The following is a 15,413-nucleotide window of genomic DNA, read 5'->3' on the forward strand; positions in this document are numbered from 1 at the left end:
TAAACAAGACTGTAGAAGATTTTGCACAAATCGTCCCCTTGTATTCTGTTCCAGTGAGGCCACACCTCGAGTACTGTATTCAGTTTTGGGACAAGAAGGATATTGAGGCCCTGGAACGTGTCCAGAGAAAGGCTATGAAGCTGGTAAAGTCCTGGAACACAAGTCCTATGAGGAGTGGCTGAGGGAACTCGGGTTGTTTAGTCTGGAGGAGGCTCAGGGGAGACCTTATTGCTCTTAACAACTACCTGAAAGGAAGCTGTGTGGAGCTGGGGGTCAGCCTCTTCTCACAGATAACCAGTGATAGGACTAGAGGGAATGGTTTCAAGTTGCACCAGGGGAGGTTTAGGTTGGAAATTAGGAGATATTTCTTCTCAGAAAGAGCAGTCAGGCATTGGAATGGGTTGCCCAGGGAAGTGGTGGTGGAGTCACTGTCCTTGGGGGTGTTTAGGGAAAGGTTGGACTTAGAAACATGGTTTAGTTGGTGACATTGGTGGTAGGGTGATGGTTGGACCAGATGATCATGGAGGTCTTTACCAACCTTAATGATTCTATGATTCTATAAATTCAGCCCTGGGTTTTTACTACTTGGTCACATGTTACACATGAACCGCATCTTGCTCCATTCAAGGATGGATTATATTTAGGATTTATATTGGATGGATTATATTTAGGATTATATATATGAGGTGTCTCCCTGCCCTTATCTCAACCCTTGAGCCCTTTGCATTGCATTTTCTCCCTCTTTCCCTTTGAGGAGGGGGAGAGAGAGAGCAGTTGTGGTAGAGCTCAGCTGTCCACCTGAGTAAAACAACCATATCATTCTATGATTCTGCGATTTTACGAGGTGAATTTTAAAGCAGACTATATGTATATGTATATGTATCTTGAGTTTGTTACTATAATGAATTGCCATGGTTTCTGATAATGAGGTGTATCAAGACTCTCTTAAGGCACAGACCTGTAAGGTTCAGATTCTCAGTTCAAAAAAGACAAACAAGTGTTAAGTGCTTTGAGGCATCAGAATTGGAGATCCTACAGAAATGAACATACAGAACCTACAGTATGGAGACTTGTATTGCACCCACACTGAGTGTGAGCTGCCTCAGAAATAGTTGCAGACAGCATCCTTATCCTTTACTTCCCTATAGTTGGCTCTTGTATGAACCAAGCAGCAAGAATCAGGGAACATTAGTAGATGGTTCTGTTTCCAATACGTGTCTATACTATGGCAATGTGTTTTTGCTTGATACAAATGTTCAGAAAGAATTGCAGATTACAGGAAGATAGGTAGGTAGGTAGATAATTATTTAAATAACCTGTACTTTAAGGAAAAAAAATAAAATTCTGAAACTAAAGTTATTAAGCACACTGCAAAAGCCTAAGTTCTTTAATTAAGAAGGTATACAAAACTTCACCCATATAATTTCATAAAGGTACAGCTACTTCATAAAAGCACTGTGCTGTAGTGATGGGGATTAGCATTTTGGTGCAAATTCAGAACATTAATTTTAGGCTGTTTTAAATTCTTAACTTGAAATTTCACATATACGAAGCACACACATTCCCTGTTTCTCAGAGAAAGTCTTTTCTCATTGACTGACAGACATCACTTTTGACATCAACACTCAAGACGAAAATAATTAGGATAAATATTCTCTGTTGGCTTGTAATGACTGCCTGTTTTGCGTGTGTGTTTGTGTGCATGTGTGCACCTGATGATTTTTTTACCTGCCTACCTTGCGAATTCTGCTAGGAATCTGTTCTTCCTCTCTGTTATATCATCATCAGTAATAATTGTTCCACAGCTGGAATTCATCTGAGGGGTTTGCTAGTGATATATGAGCCAGAATGAAATCCTGTGCAATCCTACAGAGCTGTCTTCATTTTGTAGTGCTAACATTACAAAACATTTGTTTTAGTCAGTCAAGTAAGCACATCAAGTGCATATGGGGATTAGATCAGCTGGGTAAGAATATGGTATTTTTCATAATCATTTTTTTCAAGCTGTAACTGCACTTTAATGCTCTGAATGTGGTGACACAGATAGTTTGACACCATCGCTGTTTCAAGCCTTTTAACATCACTGAAGTATGCATTAACACACCCGGGCTTGCCACAAAGCAGGGGATCACATTCAAACCCTGAAGTAATAAAATAAGTGCTCCAACAAACATTGTCAGTGGCTAACTACACATCCTCTGCCTGGGGTAAGTGTTTCTAGCCACTGAACTTCAACCTACCTTTTCCTTAATTAAGATATATATACATATATATATATATATGTATATATATATTTTTTTTTTTAAGGAGAAGTTTTATATATTAATAGTGCTCTTGAATTTGTATGTTTAATACAGATTTGATATTGTAACCATTCAATAAAAATAAAAAAGAAAACAAAAAATAAGTAATACAATATACTTTATTTTAATTTTCTTAGTCTTACATTTTCCTCAGATTTATTTTTTTCAGAGTGTAGAGAATATATTTGTTCTGATCAGGCATAAGGAGATGATCATGTGTGTACTTATTTATGGTCGCTTTGTTGGTATTAATTTGCTTTTAAAATCATTACTTGTATGCATTTGTAATTTAATTGTGTTTTAAATTTCATAATTCACTAAAAGTATAATTCAAGTAAACATTTCAGGAATTCAACAATAGCACAAGCCCTTTAGGTATATATCCACTGCATATCCATTTCATACTTGTTTATAGAAGACAGTGTAGGATTCATGAAGAGCAACATAACATTTGCAGTGATTCATTGTCGCAATAAAAAAAATATTTTCTTGTAAAGTAGTATGAATTTTATTTCAGAGCAGACTTTATACATGCTTAAAATCACGGAATCTGCTTACAGGGTGCCATTGGAATCAGTCCTGTTGCTAGAACTAATGTTGTAAAATAAGTGAAATAAGATCTGGGTTTACAGTCTGTAATGGTTTTACCCTCCTGGACATCTGAGCTCCACCACAATCACTCTCTCATTCCTCCTCCTCAAAGGAAAAGGGGGAGAAGATACAATGAAAAGAGCTCAAGGGCTGAGATAAGGACAGGGAGATCACCCACCAATTACCGTCATGGGAAAAACAGACTGACTGTAAGGAGATTAAGGGAGATTAATATAATTTATTTCCTATAACTAGCAGACTAGAACAGTAAGAAACAAAAAGCAAAGTAAAAGCACCTTCCCCCATCCACTGCCTTACAGGTCCTCCCACCAAGTAGCACAGGGGAACAGGAAATGAGGGCTGCAGTCAGTCCATGACACTTCATCTCTTCTGTTTCTTCACAGTCACTCTCTGCCCCTGCTCCATGTGGGGTCCCTCCCATAGGATGTCATCCTTCCCAAACTTAGACTGTAGGGGCTTCCCACAGGCAGCAACTCTTCAAGGACTGCTCCAACATAGGTCCACAACATGGGGTCCATCCTTAAGGAGCACACTGCTCCAACATGGATCCTACATGGGTTGGAACTAGATGATCTTCCAACCAAGTCCATAGTATGATTCTGTGATATGATTCCCCCAGATCCTCTGCTCCTGCATGGGCTCCTCTCCACGGGCTGTAGCTCCGGCCCGGGGCCTGCTTGTGCAGGGGCTCTCCATGGGCTTCAGGCCATATCTACCTGCTCCAGCTGGTGCTCCTCCATGGGCTGCAGCATGATCTGCTCCACCACGGGACTCATGGGCTGCAGGGGGACAGCTTGCTCCATCAGGGGCCTCTCCACAGGCCACAAGGGAACTTCTGCTCCAGAGCCTGGAGCACCTCCTGCCTTCCTTCTGCACTGACCTTGAGGTCTGCAGGGCTGCTTCTCACTCTTCTCTCCAAGCTGCTGTTGCACAGCAGTGTGTTTTTTTTGTTGTTGTTGTTGTTTTGTTTTGTTTTTGTTTTGTTTGTTGTTGTTGTTGTTTTGTTGTTGTTTGTTTGTTTTCCCTTTCTTAAATATGCAGTCACAGAGGTGCAAAAAAACATAATTTATTGGCTCAGCTCTGGCTAGTGGTGGGTCCTTTCTGGAGCCATCTGGACCTGGCTCTGATCTGACATGGAGTAGCTGCTGGGTTCAGCTCACAGAGGCCACCCCTGCAGACCCCCTGTTACCAAATCCTTGCCACGTAAACCCAATACGCTATCATTCTGGAAAACTGCAGTAAAGAATCTCAAAGAATATAATACCTTTTTGTTGTCATCACTTAAGCCTTGCTTGGTTCTGGATACAACGGGAATGCTCCCTCATTGAGGCTGATATATCTTTGGAAATAAGCAAATAATATAATCTCTTACAATGAAATGCAGAGTCGTTATAGGCACCATCAAATTACCTCTTTTATTTCCTGAAACCTACGGTGCCTGAACTGTGTTGCAGGTTCTCATAAACTTCCATTTATTTACTTATTGGTCCAGAATTGTTCTTAATTTTGTTGTAGCTGACCATTCTAATCCAACCTTTTTGTCTTCACAGCTGCTTGCCTGAGGAATTATGGAGAGAAAAAAATAATAATAGAAAGGATCCAAAAGACAATTATTTGAAAAAACAGAACAATCAAACAAAAAAAACTTCCTAGGTATGTATGTATGTCTCTTTCTCTGTCTCTCTCTCTATATATATATACATACATTAAATTGTAACTTTGCAGTGCAGAAAATATGTTGTTGCCATTGTTATTTACAAACCACTGAAACTGGTCTGCGAGCACTGGAGTCATGGACCACTGAAGAACACAAGCAGAGCATATTATCAAACATAGAAAAATTACCCCAAATGGTCCCTAGAATGAGGAAGAAGAAATTATAAGTGTCAGCATCATACTTGTCCCAGCACAGGATATAGGACACTTGACAGCTTGTCCCAGGTTAAGAGCTAAAGGTGCAGTGGAAAGGTGAGCATAGTAGCAAGGAAGATTTTGAGCCTAATAAACTGGTAAGAATTAAAGCAATCTAAAGCAATCTGGTAAGAACTAAAGCACCCAAAACATGGGTGCAAGAAATTGATAATAAAAAACATACCAAGCTAAGTATTTCCAACTTGTAAACAGGTAAACACAATGAACCTTACCTCTTTTAGTTCAGAAGTCCTTAGCATACATTCTGTCAAAGCTACACATTGCAGTTTGCTTGAAACAAAGGAAATAAATGAAATATTTGCTTTGAGATGAATTACATCTATGACCTTGTTGATCACTTTGACTGTCTCTAAAGTAAGTTTTATTCACTCTAAAGGAAGCTTAAGGTAGTTCAGATGTAGATCTCCACGTGACTATTCTTACATTATTCAAATAGCCTGTTACACTCAAAATCTTGAAATGACAAAAAGGAAACATCTTATTTGCAAAGCTAAGAGTCTATTTTTACTCCAGTTGAAATCTTAACAGCCTAATCAAATGATTATTAGTACAGAACTAGTTAGTACATGAAAAGAAGAAAAAAAAAGAGAGAGAGAGAAAAAATAAAGAAAAGGATTCTATTGGAGAAAAAGGCTTAACAATAAGAGTAATATAGTTAAAATTGTAATATGCACTTTCTAGTACCTAGCCCCTTTTTCTAGTGTTATACTCACTGATTCTCAGCCCCTCTGAGTGCTAAGGTCAACAACTTGGTCTGGCTGGAGACCAAGGATGGGTTTTACAGGCAGTTAACAGTATCCCAGGTTCTTCATCAAGAGAATAGTGATGCTGATGATGTCCTTCCTCTTCATTGTCAGAAAGGGTCTGAAATTGACCACAGTAACATAATGACATCTTTTTTTTCACACCCTGGGGTCTACTTAGAGCTATTTTGTGTGTGTGTTCTAACATGTTTTACACCTTAGTCTTTTTTTAATCTGCCTTTTATCATTCCGTGTCTGCACTCCTCTACACTGCATCCTGTATCTTCCCTTTCAAGGGCTCTGCTGTCATGCCAGGTCTGTTTCTCTATATGATATCATTATGCTAGAAACATGAATATTTCATTTTAAACAGAATAGCTGTTTATTGCTACTATGTATATAAAAATTATGCTTAGAGCATAAAAAGATAAGAAATAAATTAAGCATAGCCGCCTGGTCATTGGAGAAATTGCTGTTGTAGCTAAATATGCTAAATAAATAAATAAACAAAAAGTTACAGAAAGGCCAGAACAAGTCAGAACCAAGTATGTCTGACGTGTTGGTCTTGTGGACTTCCATTGTAGCTGGCCTGCTCTTAGCAGAGAAGGTGGCAAGACCTATTGAACAGATGTAGCACACACTACCACGGAAGGAAGGACAGACATTTCTGTTAGTGTGTTCCTTACTTCTTCAGCAAGGATATTGCACATCATGAAGTGGTGCTTTACAGCCAGCAGCTGAAGGAGACTGGCACACAGCAGCTGCTGTGGGATGCTAGGACCATTTCAAAAGGATAAAATCCAGAGAATGTGTGCCAGAATTTCTTTGGTTTCATACAACTTTTTTTTTTTTTTTCTCTTATTAATTTAATTGATTCCCATCTAGAAAAAAAATTACTATCTCCTTGCCAGACACAATTGACAGAAGCCTGTAGAAAAACATCAGAAGTCTTATAATTGTTAAAACTAGTCTTTATGTTACAGCAAATGAAATATTATATTTCATATTTTGACTTTACATATAGAAAGCAACATAGAGCTTTGAATTGTGCTTCAGAGCAACCCTTGTTATTTAACTCTCTTCCATGTGTGAATGCTTGCTTCAAGGATTAAGGATTTTGAGTGAGAATATTTGCATAGGAATAATTACTAGAAACTGATATAATAAGTAGTTGTTTATTCCTATTTAAAGAAAGAAGAAGAAAAAAATTACAGAATAGGGGTGGGTCTTCTGCTGGCTACCTATGAGAGCACTTATAATGCAAAGTGTCTCTGAAATCATTTAAATCCTTCAATTGAAGTTCTTATCTACTCTCTTAGAATTACTGCAGTAACATTAAACTGTCTTCTTTACTACACTTGATATGTTTTTTACTCTAAATAAAAATCCAATTTGAATCATAGGATATTGATACCCTTTTTCACAACTAGATGATTTTTTTTTGGTAAGACTTTTTCCATTTAAACTCTCTTGTTAATATTCATAAAATGTATGAATGAATGGGTGAATGAATGACTAAAATGTTTGTTAATAAAGTAGAAGTCAACATAATTCTTAAATATTCATTCTACAGATTTGATCCAGAAATAAAGGTAATTTTACTGTCTTCTCCACCTTCTTTAGCTGTTTATATGTTATTATGAAGTATGTATTCAGAGACCTATGTGCAGTACTATCCAATTCTCTTTCAAGACTGCTTTTTTATATTAGAAATATATGAACTCCTTCTGAAAATGTTTACATATGAAAATTGCCAAATTTGCAAGTAAATGCTTGTCCTGTGGATTTCTTGCATTAAAATTTAAGTGCAGCAGTGATAAATAAATACATTCAGGGTTAATGAACTCTGTTAAATATCACTAAAATGGCAATGCGTTGGCTCAGTTACAGTTAAATCTGTGAGCAGCCATTATGTTAATGAAATCATTAGAGCTCTGATCATTGAAATGTTGCTTGAAAAGCTGTTTCACAAAGCTCTTCATGTTGTGAGAATGAGACAGAGCTTGAAAATACTCATCCTTGAACATAAAAGGATAGAAAAGAGATAATGCAAGAGGCAGAAATCAGAACTCTGTTTACTTCTGAAGGTTTAGATTCAGAGTGGTGTTAAGTGGTGAGCAAAAATGTATAGGGTGATTTCACCATAAAACCCAAATGAAGCATAAATTTGTTACCATTTTTTTTAATATATATATATTCTCCTCATGACTTCATCATAGAATCATACATAGAGTCATAGAATGTATTGGGTTGGAAGGGACCTTAAAGATGTAAATGTAATTTCACACAACCACCCCCCTCACACCATGGGCAGTGACACCTCCCACTAGACCAGGTTGCTCAAAGCCCCATCCAACCTGGCCTTAAATGCCTCAAGGGAGGGAGCATTTGCAGTTTCTCTGGGCAACCTGTGCCAGTGCAGGAGAAGTGCTCTAGCCCCTTGATCATCTTGCGGCGCTCCTCTGGACTCATTCTAATACTTCTGTGTCTTTCTTGTGCTGGGAGCCACAGAGCTGAAAGCAGTACTGCAAGTGGGGTCTCATGAGAGCAGAGAAGAGTGGGACAATTACCACCCTCAATCTGCTGGTCACGCTTATTTTGATGTAGCCCAGCATATGGTTGGCTTTTTGTGCTGCAAATATTCATTGCTGGCTCATGTTGAGCTCCTGAGGGAACTGGGGTTGTTCAGTCTGGAGAAGAGAAGGCTCAGGGGAAGCCTTATTGCTCTCTACAACTACCTGAAAGCAGGTTGCGGGGAGCTGGGCATCAGCCTCTTCTCTTAGATAACTACTGATAGGACTAGGGGGAATGGCCTCAAGTTGTGCCTGGGGAGGTTTAGGTTGGAGACATTTCTTCTCAGAAAGAGCAGTCAGCCATTGGAATGGGTTGCCCAGGGAGGTGGTGGTATCACCTCTTATTTGTGCTTGGGATTGCCCCAGCCCAGATGCAGGGCCTTGCATTTTTATGAGTCTATTATTTGATTCCTTGCAAATATAATCTGATCCCACTACATTACATTCTCTCTCCTCTTTTCCTCCAACTACTCTAAGAGTTTAATTACTGTTTTAGACAAAACAAAGCAACGACAGCAACAAAACACCACTAACTATGATTTCATTACAGTATTGTGTCTATAACCATATTTCAACCTTCTGTATCTGTGTACAATAATCATATTAGCTTGTCTTTAGAAATATACAGAAGTATTTCACAAAAAATGTGTTTTTGACATTTCTTGATGTTACACCTCTGAATATAAGTTTATCGTGTTCAATCCCTTAATTAGCAGTAAAATTGAAAAATCTCAGATTTTGCAGTCAAAGGTAATCAGAACTTCTTCCCATCAAAGCAAAGCAAAAATAGCTAAAGATGTGAGATTTCAGAAGTGATATATGTATATATATATATATATATACATTCAGTGTTTCCTTCTCCTTTTCTTGCCAGTTTATGATACATGCCTAACCTTATCACTTATTCTTGAGTCTTAAACAGCTTTCTCATATTGATTCAATCCGACCAAAGGACAAAGACCAATTATAAACAATCATAAATTATCTGTTGAGGACTCAGGAAAGACAGGATGGTATATTATGTATATGCTGATGGTACCACAGATCAGATTTTTCAGTTTTCCCTCTACTGAAAAAATGTATATAACATAGTTAATATTGTTAATGGTATGTACTGGTTAATGTAATAATGTTATTTTAATTTTGCTGTTAAAGGAAAACTGTAAAAACTTACACAAGAAACTTGGACAACTGTGACTTTTCCCCACCTCCATTCTGCGTTTTTTTCTGAAAAGGCAAGACAGGATTTACAACAAATTAATAAAATTTCTTCTCTCTAAAGCCTCAAGGCATTTATCTGAAACTCTGGAGTTCCACAGTATTAGATGTTTTCTTAATCATTCTTAATCAGCATAGACTGCTGATCTTTTTCTTGCAGTGTCATTAAACCATTTTCATAAGACACGATCTTGACTGCACCAACTAAAACCTGAAGCTCAATTAACCATTACAATTTTTGGTTACAGTCTTTTTAATGATCTTACTCAGACAGAATTGGGAGACTAAACAAATGTAAATATGGCTTTATTAGCTAGATTACAAGGATTTTAGTGTCTTAGTGTCACTAAGGTGTTCCTTCAGATTTCCATCTGCCTCTGAAGTATAGCGAACATACTCATTCCTGCCATACTATTTCTTTCTAGTTTCTCTAATGTCAAAGAGATTCTTCTGCTTTGGAAAACTGACTAGACTGTGGTGTTTGTTATGCAGTCTCTCATACCTCTTTGGTGTGCTTCATAGTAAGGTCTGCCCACCCACCACTAGCAGTATACTGTGACTTATGATTTGAAGAACATGAGTTTGCTATCATACTGGACAAACCAGTGGATAATCAGATATTTTTTTAAAACAAGTTGTGCAGTTCCATCTAAGAACATGCAAATATCATTATTTCTTTTAAATTGTCTTTTACGACTTTATTTGATGATAATGAAAACATCCCCCTTTTTTTTATTTTTTTTTTATTTTATTTTATTTTTTTTTTAATTTTTTTTTCCCAGTAAGCACACTGATATCTTATTTAAATGAACAGGGGCTGTAATTTGCTTCACAATGGATGTAGAAGAGAGTGGATGCAGGAAGGAGTTTTTAGTTTGTTTTCTTTGTTTCACACTTCTATAACTTGTTGGTAATAGGCAATACATTTTATTAAGCTCCCTATACTGAGTCTATTTTGACCATGAGGATAGTTGTTGAGTGATCTCCCTGTTCCTATCTCAACCTGTGAGCCCTTTTCACTCTATTTTCTCCTCCTTTCCCTTTGAGAAGGGGGAGTGAGAGAGCAGTTGTGGTGGAGCTTAGCTGCACACCTGAGTAAAACCACCACAAACAGGAATATAAAATGTTACGTATATATAAGCAATCTAAATTGTGATTATGATGAGATTCAGCAACCTCAGTTATGCACATCCTTTGATCTTTGTTGTTGTTAGAGGTCAATAGCTACTGGCAAAATTTGACCCATTATCTCACCCTCTCAGTAAAATCTATATCTGTATTCATAATATGTGTGCATGCATTTCTTTTTATAATGGCCCAGTATAGTGTTTCATTAATGCTAGGTACTCAAAGGAATATGGAATAATGGAATAGTCTAATATTGGCAGCAATATACTGTATGCAGCTAGCATAGTAGCTATGAGTCAGGACAACAGTCAATCAATACTGAAAATTATTGTTTTGAATGTTGTAGCCATGCCACTGTTTGCTCTTCTGTCAATGCTTATCTTATGCTCCCAAATTCATACTCTTTTGTACTCCAAAATTCATAGAAACCAATGGGGAAAAAAAATAAAAAATCTGTATCATTCCTTGGATATAAACTCAGTATAAAAAGAAAAATAACACAGAATGTGTTGAATATGTTTGCCTTTTATTTTATTTATTTTTTTTTATTTTATTTTTTAAATTAAGCCTTTCTGGAGTTGCACCAAAACTGCAAAGGGGGCAGAACTCACACAGATTCTTATTGCACTCCTCTGATTCTTAATTCTTACTATGGCTTTGTACAAAGCAATCCTGTGCAAACAGGGATAACAAAAGCCCTAACAAAAAGATTTATTTTTTTTTTTTTTTTTTTGTGGTGTTCAGGTGTGTCAGTTCAATCACTGAAAAAATTCTGAGACATGTACTTAAGACTGAATGCTATAAAGGTGACCCTGTATTAATTGAATCTGATAAATCATTGCTAGTTATTACCTTCTGAGTTAAACTCTGGTCTCAACATTTGAATGAGATTTAGATAGGTATATCCCTTGATGAGGGAAATATTCAAGTTTGAACTCTTATCCCAATAACCTGACTGTTTTTCATGAGACTTTGACAGAAAAGCATTAGTTTGACTCCTGTTTCAGAGCATATCCTAACAATTATTTTTTTCAGACGTGGCAGAAAGCATGCTAACATTCTTTTATGGCCGATTGTACACTGACAGCTCTGTACTTGTGGAAGAGCAGATGGGACCACAATCCCACATTTTGTCCCACATCTGGCCATACATACCCATCATTGCTTATCCTAAGGGGAGAAAATAGATAAAGGAAGCATTATCATCCATGTCTTACAGAAGGAAAGAAACATGGGATGTACTTGGGATGCACTGAGATCATATGAAATAGTTGGGGGAGAGATGGAAATCCAAAGATGTCTCCATATCCAGGCTTGCACTACCTCACCAGCTTGCATCTGCTTTAGTCCTAAGGCTAGGAGGAGTCAACAGACTATTTGTAAGGGACACATGAAAGACACCTAAGTGGCAGTATGGTTTAAATAAACTGTATTTTGGAGAGAATGGTCTTTGTGTACCTGAAGCAGCTGCATTACTTGAAAGTTGAGTTAAAACTATGTAGTTTAAAAAATAAAAATAAAATGCAGGCCCAACAGGCTTTTCACTATATACTTGTGAGGGTGTCCATTTTATTGCAACTCCGATTACAAAATTAATTTCCAATTCAGTCAGCAAGACAGTGCATTGAAACTCTGCATAGCATATAGAGCAAGAATGCCTAAATGATATTCTTTCACTGTGTATTTCTGCCTATTAAGAAGTAGCTTTATAAAGAACAAGTATATAATTTCAGATCATTTTTGACTCCTGATAACATTGCAGACCTCATGAAGACTACAACTGACCATTTTTATTTCATCCACAAGTAGGCAGAGAACAAACAATATGATACCACAATGTCATAGAGAAAGGACTTCATCAACGTGTAGAATGCAGAGAGCCTAGAGATTATTTATACACTCCAAGTTCTCCTACAAATCAGCTCCTTCAGTTCTGAACAGGAAAATTTGGTTCAGAGGATGAAAATAAAATTATCCACAAGGTTTTATTTCTCTAATTTGAATACTTTCCTCTTTCTTTCGAACCCATTCTTCTTTCACATTCTGTTCTGCTGGAAAAAGAGTGTCTTTCAAGAGTGGTGCATTTTTCCCTGTTTTTATACTGGGGAAACAAAACAGTAGGCCAAACAATATTGATATATGATTAATGCCATCCTACTAGCCCCTGTCTCAGTAAGAATTAGTAGACTGAAAAAAGTGAATGCTTTTTGTTGCCAAATGCTTAAAGATCCACATTAAATCCATGTTTAATTCTTGGTTTTGATAGTCAACAACAATTTAATGTTGACTTGACATAAAATTCATTTTTAGTGAACTATATAATTGTATTATATGGTAGCTTACAAAATAAAATATCCTGTTTTCAAAACTGTGCAGTAATCATCTATTCTCCTTTGTAGGGATATTTTTCTGATCAACAACCAGGGGGATGATCAGAAGTGAAGGAGTGGGATAGTCGTAGTTTGTCTTTTTCTCCACCCACTCCTACTGTTTTCTTGTCAAGCTTCTTACCCTGGCACATCAGGTTCACTTAACTCTTAGTATTTCTCATGGGAGAGAGAAAAAAGTTCACATTTTCTCTATAAGGTCAGTTTCCTGACACAATAACTATTTATATAATAACATCATCTTTTGTGTCTGCTTATCTGTCTGCTTATCTTACTAATCTGTAAGAGATAACAAGTGAGAGGAAAGTTCCAAGAATTCCTATTCCACCATACAGTGGTATATGTCTGTTTGTGCCAGTGTCAAACACAGGGTTTCAATATATTCCATTTAAATGTTTGATATGAAAAACAATTCAGTAATATTTATTTGCTTAAAATATTACTTAACAGGAGGCATATGGAGTAACTTATCAACATGGTATATTTATGGATTTCGGTTTTGTTTTTCAGCTCTGCCAAAGTTTTGCCTTGGTGATGGTGAAGATCCAGACATTGTCATTGAATACCTGTGCTTGATTTGGGACTCTGCATTTTGGACAAGCATTAAAGGCAAGCATTTACTTACATGCCTTGCTGAAGAGGGATGGAATTATACCATGGATAAAGTCAGGAAAAGCATGAGTGATTTGTTGACAAATGCTTTTTGGTCTTCCTTTTTTTCCTTTTTTTTTTTTTTTTTTTTTTCTCATTCCAACCCCAAGAAGCAGAACTGCAAATACCTGGAAAGCCTTCTTCTTTGCTGTATTCTTTGTGTTGTCCCTTATGAGTAGTACCATTGAGGGCACTCCCGATACAATATGTCTAACAGATTCTAGTCTCAGGAAGCATGTGTACAGAAGTACTGATTTTTTTTATTTTTTTATTTTTTTTCTCAACTATTAATCATAGATTTTTAAATGTGCTTAAAAATATTTCTACAGTAGCCAAATAAGCATGAATCACCTACTCCATTTGTGATTCAGGAAGGAGTTTCTAAAGCTTTTGCAATCACTCAAAAGCAATAGAGTGCTCCTACCACTGTCAATATTTCACACAGTTGGGTCAGGAACTATGGTTGCAAAGAGCATTGAATTATGGATCTGTACTTTTCAAACAACGAGGTCATTTTTTGGAGCTGTTGGCCACATGATCCCAGAGAAGGATGTTTAATCAATTTTGCACAAGTGAGTGAATGGGTGAAGGACATATTTGTAATTCTAAACTTTCAGAGACTAGGTAACTTTTTAATGATTCCTCAATATCCATGCAAATGTTGTCACCTTAGGTTCTCAAGAGTATGGTCATTTAGAAGGAAAGAGAAAATGAGGTGCCTCTTGAAGCAAACCCAACATGTGACGCTATAAGGAAAAAAGTGCAATGAAAAGGACTAGTATGTGAGAATTGTAATTACTGATGTGGAAATTTGACAATGAAATGAGCTATTCCACCCTCCCACCCACCAGGGCCATGACTGCCCAGGTGATCATATCTGGATAATAGTAATTTTTGGCAGTTACCTCCTGATATTAAATGATGTAGAAAATTTTGATTCAGCAGATGAGATTTCAGATGTTTTATATGATGAAGAACAAAATAGTGCATGAAAGAAAAGTGTAAATAATTTTAAAAATGATACTAGAGAGGCATAATTTAGAGGGTAGTTAGAAAATCACACATGCCCATGACAGAGAGGATGCTGTGAAATCTACTGTTTAATCCTCGGGAAAAAGAAAGAAAGGAAAAAAAGGCAAGGTAAGGAAACGGGAAGGGAAGGGAAGGGAAGGGAAGGGAAGGGAAGGGAAGGGAAGGGAAGGGAAGGGAAGGGAAGGGAAGGGAAGGGAAGGGAAGGGAAGGGAAGGGAAGGGAAGGGAAGGGAAGGGAAGGGAAGGGAAGGGAAGGGAAGGGAAGGGAAGGGAAGGGAAGGGAAGGGAAGGGAAGGGAAGGGAAGGGAAGGGAAGGGAAGGGAAGGGAAGGGAAGGGAAGGGAAGGGAAGGGAAGGGAAGGGAAGGGAAGGGAAGGGAAGGGAAGGGAAGGGAAGGGAAGGGAAGGGAAGGGAAGGGAGAAAGAGAGAGAGAGAGTATTTGGAAATGTATCCCATAGACATTTAGCAAAATCCATGTCATAGTCTTTGTTTAATGAAATGTTGGGATATATCTAAATAGTATGTGTTTTCATGCTGGTGAGTATTTCCTATGGACATGAAAATGTGCTACAAAAAAAATGTGTTTCTGTCAAAGTATTAGGAAGTTTATGGACACCGAAGTATCCATGGAGTTGGGCTTAGGACTAAGTATATTTGTTGCTTCTGTTGGGCTGATCATGTGTTAGTGGTGATGACCTGCTCTAAGAAGTTGTTTAGCTGTGTAGATAGCACAGGGACACTAAAAACAATTCTGCTTCTGTGAGGCAGTATTCCTTCCAGAGTTCCTTGGTGTGAAGGGAAATCTGCAGTATACCAGGTTCCTTTTGGATCTAAAG

General features: G+C 37.4%; 1 long non-coding RNA gene across 1 annotated transcript in view; it reads left to right on the forward strand.

Annotated features, from left to right (window-relative positions):
- The window catches only part of LOC140001913 (uncharacterized), a 32,734-nt gene extending 18,049 nt beyond the window's left edge, over positions 1-14,685 (forward strand). The window contains exons 3-4 of the long non-coding RNA XR_011807693.1: positions 4,466-4,568; positions 13,407-14,685. This is a non-coding gene — a long non-coding RNA (uncharacterized lncRNA). The remainder of the gene's footprint in view (positions 1-4,465; positions 4,569-13,406) is intronic.
- The last annotated feature ends 728 nt before the right edge of the window (positions 14,686-15,413 follow it).

This window comes from Anas platyrhynchos, chromosome 2, assembly GCF_047663525.1.
Source record: "Anas platyrhynchos isolate ZD024472 breed Pekin duck chromosome 2, IASCAAS_PekinDuck_T2T, whole genome shotgun sequence".
NCBI classification, from domain to species: Eukaryota; Metazoa; Chordata; class Aves; order Anseriformes; family Anatidae; genus Anas; species Anas platyrhynchos.